This window comes from Mandrillus leucophaeus, unplaced genomic scaffold (assembly GCF_000951045.1).
Source record: "Mandrillus leucophaeus isolate KB7577 unplaced genomic scaffold, Mleu.le_1.0 Scaffold190, whole genome shotgun sequence".
NCBI classification, from domain to species: domain Eukaryota; kingdom Metazoa; phylum Chordata; class Mammalia; order Primates; family Cercopithecidae; genus Mandrillus; species Mandrillus leucophaeus.
In genome coordinates, this window is record NW_012101921.1 from 1,342,424 (window position 1) to 1,348,440 (window position 6,017).

At 44.5% G+C, this 6,017-nt stretch overlaps 1 long non-coding RNA gene across 1 annotated transcript; it reads left to right on the forward strand.

Moving 5' to 3' along the window:
* Nucleotides 1–4,834: 4,834 nt before the first annotated feature.
* Nucleotides 4,835–5,718, forward strand: LOC105538340. The gene is made up of 2 exons (XR_001005881.1): nt 4,835–5,061; nt 5,410–5,718. It is a non-coding gene; the product is annotated as an uncharacterized LOC105538340 (long non-coding RNA).
* The last annotated feature ends 299 nt before the right edge of the window (nt 5,719–6,017 follow it).

A 6,017-nucleotide genomic window follows, 5' to 3' on the forward strand; every position in this document is an offset into this window, starting at 1 on the left:
ATCATGCCACTACACTCCAGCCTGGGCAACAGAGCGAGACTCTGTATTTTTTGTTTTAATAAGCTTCAAAATTGTAATAGGTGAATAGTCAATGTGGCTGTTTGCAGGTAAACACACCAACATGTCATTTCATTTAGCATGATCCTAAGGGCCATGCCTCATAGAGAGCCATCCTCATACTTTTCTGTTTCCCCCCCGTCTGCTCTCCTGAGAAATGAAACCACTTCCTGGCCTCAGAGCAACGCCTTGAGGTTGCCATGGTAAGACATATGTGCAGTAGTGTCTCACCAATCCTGAAATCACCTCTCTAGCTGATGGTCAAGGACAGCGAAGTGAAAAAGACCCCCAAACAGCCACTGTAGACCTCACAACGTCCGGGTTCCAAAGTTCATGCCAAGCAGTCACAGAAAGGCCTTTCAGACTCATTTGGATTCTTTTCATCCTTGCTTCACCAACAGCTCTAACAGACTTACCCTTCTGAATTTTTGTTGTTGTTATTATCACTACTTTTTTTTTAGTCCCTGGAATATTGGAAGCAGGCAACAAATTAGAAAAAAAAGATACTGAACTGCTAGTGATAGGCATACTGGGAATCAAAAAAAGGATGGTTAGCTGAAAGACACAGGACAGCAACAAAAGCACAAATAGGAATCCCAGAAGCATGGAAATCTAGAGTCATTTTAGTATAGAGATAAATAGCCATGTACATTTCAGTAGACCTGAAGGTATCACAATGTTCCTGAGTCATCAAACATAATTTCTATAAAAGGAGTCCTTCCATCCATATTTCATCCCAAGAATAATGGCACAGCCTCATCCAGTTCATAGGATTTTTACTCCTATAAGTCCAGTAAGTTGTTTTCAATATCAAGAATGAGATTCTCCCTAGGGAATCTAGCCTGTGTTGGCTCTTCCTCTTCACATGCACTGCAGACATTCAGAGGCAATGGACAGAAGCTCTCTGCATTCCCACTCCCTTAGCAGAAAAGAATATGACTGTAAATTAGCATAAAGATTCTTCACAGACAAGGCACAGAAACAGTGTATGCAGAATATTGGAGGAATGTCCAAAACACTTGAGCACGAACTGTTTCCAAGCTCCCATAAGCAGCTGAGCTGCTTCTATTTATCTACAAATAACCAACATGCTCCAGATAATCTTTCTTCCTTATTTATTAAAGGAGGCCCAAAGAGCCCCTCTAGGCCACTGGTGACTGATTACACCAATGGGTGGAGAGATGGTAAATAAATAAACCTGGTGACATAGCTGGAGTTATTTGAAAATAACAGATCACTTTCGTTAAATACAGCCCTACAGCCCTATACAGACTTTCACTGATTTATACATTCCCCCCCAAGAAATCTGCACCAGCGAGACCTGTGTTCATATTTATGTTTCAGATCATTTTAGCTGCTTATATTTTAAGATGACATCCAATATTTAGATGAAAAGTCAAGAACCCATCATGTTGAAGCATTTGAGTATCCAGATGGTTGGCATCAGTAGATATAAGCCTTGTGTATCCATTCATTGAACAAATATTTATTAAGTGTCTGCTCCACGCCCGGCTCTCTGCTAGGCCCTAAAGATCCCAAACTGAGTAAGACTGATGACTCAGTCAACTTCACAAAACCAAATCATCTTGAAGCTTCTGCTTCAAGCAAACTATAGCAACTATAGGAAGAAAGCAACTATAACCTGTGCCGTGCCTGCCACTGTTTTAGACACCTTTATATAATATCTCTTTTTGTTTCATGACAAATCTCCAAAAGTCAACCCTTAAACAGATGAAGAAACATACTCAGAGAGGTCAGATAAGTTGTTTAAGCCACACATCTAGCAAGGGTCACAGCAAGAACTGGAGCCCATTTCTCCGCACAGCCCGTTAGAGTGGCCTGTGGTGGAAGGCAGAAAGCAGACTACACTGACTCTGGCCCCTGCTGCTTGCATCTCTTAAAAAAAAAAAAAAAAAAAAAAGGCAAGCTCTTCTGAGCCTCAGTTTCTCCATCTAGCCACTGGGATCACATGCCTCTCTCAGACGCTAGTTGTGAAAATCAAAAGAAATCATATATGTGGGGGCTTCTGACTTTGGATCCAACATGCATTAGGTGCCCAGCAAATGTTTATTACATGGATGGAGAGGATCTTCAAACCTTCCTCCACTCTCACCTCCCACCCGCAGTGGTCCTCTACACCAGCATCTGCTGACAGCAGCATCACCACACACTTCCAGAATTAGGCAGCTCACGACTTCCTGAAGCACCCTGTTTTAGAATTGAAAGGCCTCACTCACCTGGCCTCGTGTACCAAGTGTGCAGAGGACAGGAGAAGACACAGGCCACCCCTGGAAGGTGACAGTGTAGCTCTGGAGACAGTCTGGCCATTCTTGAAATATGAAAAAGCATTAAGGGGGCCGAGCATGGTGGCTCACACCTGTAATCCCAGCACTTTGGGAGGCCAAGGCAGACAAATCACCTGAGGTCAGGAGTTCGAAACCAGCCTGACCAACATGGTGACACCCTGTCTCTACTGAAAATACACAAATTAGCCAGGTATGATGGTGGATGCCTGAAGTCCCAGCTACTCAGAAGGCTGAGGTAGGAGAATCACTTGAACCCAGAAGGTGGAGGTTGCAGTGAGCTGAGATTGTGCTACTGCATTCCAGCCTGGGCTACAGAGTGAGACTTCGTCTTAAAAAATAAAAATAAAAATAAAAAAAAGCAAGCATTAGAGAACTTTCCAAGATGCATCATCTTCAAGAACACGAATGGGAGGCAGTGGAGGCGTGGCATCTTCTCCTTGGGATGCAGAAGCTGAGCCAGCCCCCAGGCCAAACAAGGGTGGCCAAGCCTCTCCCTGGATCCTGGTACTCACGGAACTAACTCTTCGTTTCCTTCATCTCACTTCTCTCTCCTGCTCAGTCACCTTTCGAGCTATTGTCCCATGTAATTTCTCAGCCAGCTAGGTATCCCAGCCTTGTGAGACACCAGTCTTGCTCTAATGTTTGGAATGTGAACCATCATGAAAAAGTAAGAATGATTAAAAAGGAGATTTTGTAACTATTCATCAGTGTCAGAGGGAGCAAAATCCTTCACATTCTACTACTCTAGCTGGATATCCCTAAAGGGTAGGTGTTTAAGCTCTTGAATCTGGCTTTTCTTTTATTTTTGAGACAGGTTCTTGCTCTGTCACCCAAGCTGGAGGGGGCAAGGGCATGATCACGGCTCACTGCAGCCCCAAAATCCTAGGCTCAAGTGATCCTCCCACCTCAGCCTCCCAAGTAGATGGGATTACAGATATGCACCACCATGCTTGCTTTTTTTTTAAATATATAAAAACAGAGTCTCACTATGTTGCCCAGGCTGGTCTCGAACTCCTGGCCTCAAGTAATCCTCCCGCCTTGGACTCCCAAAGTGCTGGTATTACAGGCACGAGCCACATGCCCAGCCTGAACCTGGCCTTTTAGATTACCTCCCAGCTCTATTGCTTCTAACTGGTAAACCTAGGCAAGTTATTTAACCCCTTTAAGCCTTGATTTCTCTCAACGGTAAAATAGTTCCTCCCATAAAGGACTGCAATAAAGAAAAGAGGTCAGCAATCTGTGGTTATGGGGCCAAATCTGGTTCACCATCTATTTTTGTGAAGACCTATGAGCTAAGAATGGTTTTTACATTTTAAATGATTGAAAAAAATCAAGAAAATATTTTGTGACACAGAAAAGGATATGACATTCAAAGGTCAGGGTCATAAAGTTTAATTGGAATATAGCCACACACATTTGTTTACATGTTACCTGTGACTGCTTTTCTGCTACTACAGCAAAGTTGAATTGTTGTAACCAAGATGTTATAGCCCACAAAGCCTAAAATATTTACTGTCTGGCTCTTTATAGAAAATGTTTGCCAACCTCTGGTAAAGAGAAAATGAAGGAATGCCTAGATGTGCCTATAATAGAGCAAAAACCTTTAAAATGTCAGCTCTCATTTTCTTTTATTAATATCTAGCTCCTGTCCAGCCATGATATTTATGCCGCTCCGTATTTGCATCAGGATAATTTTTTAGATCATTACAAAATATGCATCCTCCTACAGAACACATGGGAATACCTAGTGCCTAAATGGCATTGCTAACGCAGAATGCACTGACCTGACCTCACAGAAAGGTGATGGAACAGAGGTCCCATCCTTCCAAATGTCATCCACTGGTTTTATCCTTATTGAAATAGATAAGCACACGGATCTGGAATGGAAGCAAATAACAACCAGGTCTCCAGATTCCATCATATCACAGAACATGGAACCAAGAAAGTACCTCAGAAGTTATCTGATCCAGGCCGGGCACGGTGGCCCACACCTGTAATCCCAGCACTTTGGGAGGCCAAGGCGGGTGGATCACCTGAGGTCGGGAGTTCAAGACCAGCCTGACCAACAGGGAGAAACCCCGTCTCTACTAAAAATACAAAAATTAGCCAGGCATGCCTGTAATCCCAGCTACTCGAGAGGCTGAGGCAGGAGAATGGCTTGAATCCGGGCGGCGGAGGTTGCGGTGAGCTGAGATAGTGCCATTGCACTCCAGCCTGGGCAAAAAGAGCGAAACTCCATCTCAAAAAAAAAAAAAAAAGAAGTTATCTGATCCAGTCATCCCTGTTTACCAATGAGGAATCTAGACCCAGATGAAGTTAAAGGACTTACCGAAGAGTACCCAACAACTCTCTGGCCACCCCCAGGCTCCCATCTTTGTGTCTTTCCTGTGTGGGCTGTTCCCTGAAATTCTTCCTGATAGGCACATTGCCTTTCCCTTTGATTTTAAATTCTTGGCTCACATGACATGCCCGGACTATATCGTGTAATGTGACCTTGAAAAATAATTTACGTACAAGTCTTGAAAGCAAATCAAGTTTTAAAACAAAGTAGCACCTACTCTGTCGCAGCCTTGACATCTATTACAAAGTAAATGCTGGCTCTTTAATTTCCCTAATCAAGGCTGTTCCTATTTAGCCAACCTCCTCAAGGGGTCCCAGCACCAGCCCCACTCCAATGCCTGATGAAGCTCCAGAACAGGTGAGAAAAATGAGAGGGTCCTGCCCAGGGCTCTGGGAGTCGGCCCTCACTGCCTGCCCTTCAGACAGCAAGACAGAAAAGGCATTCATTTTCTTCCTCCACGTCATGATACCAACCGAAATTACCTTTAAATGAGGAAGAAGGTCATTATTTAATCAATAGGATTGCGTCAATTGAGGAAAATTTGTCTCCAGTGTAAACAAGCGGAACGTCTTTGCGCTCTATGAAAACAAGGTTAAATTACTTGCAGATCCAGGCGACGTGGAGAGATGTAGGAAGTGAACCTGAAGCCTGACACATTCAAGGTCTGGGAACCGAAAATAATAGGAATTGTTCTTATTTTTCCAGTGGAATCGAGCACAGAGATGGGCACGCCTCTTTACAGAACCAAAGATTCAGAACCGTGCCTTACCCTTTGCTTATGAGGCGGAGGAGGAGGTAGAGGAGGAAGAGAAAGAACCACCACAAAGAGAGATGGCAACAAAAGTAAAACAAAGGCTGGGCCAGCCGATCCCACTCAGGCTGACCACAGTGAGGGAGCAGGATTAAAATGAGAAATGATCAGGTTTCAGAAGCCCAGCCCTTCCTGCTGAGTCTTGTCCTTTGCTTCATCCATTCCATTCAAGAAGTCATATTGAAAATAAATTATTAATACAATGGTAGCTCACATTATCGGGTCTCACTCCATGCCAAGCATGCCAAACCCAGGTCATGTGTGGTGCTACTCAATGTTCACAACAGCTCTAGAGGTGGGTGCCAGTCATGCCCACTTGGCAGATGCGGAGGAGGGCAGTCGCAGCTGGAGAATGGCGGGCAGTTCTGCCTGTTTCTGAGGCCCCACTGCTTGAACTGCCAGCCTCAGAGCCATCTGCTCGCTGGGTGCTCAGCCCTGTGCTGCATGCTGTGGACTCACAGGGGAAGTACGAGCCAGGCCTACCCCTAGGGCATCCCCACAT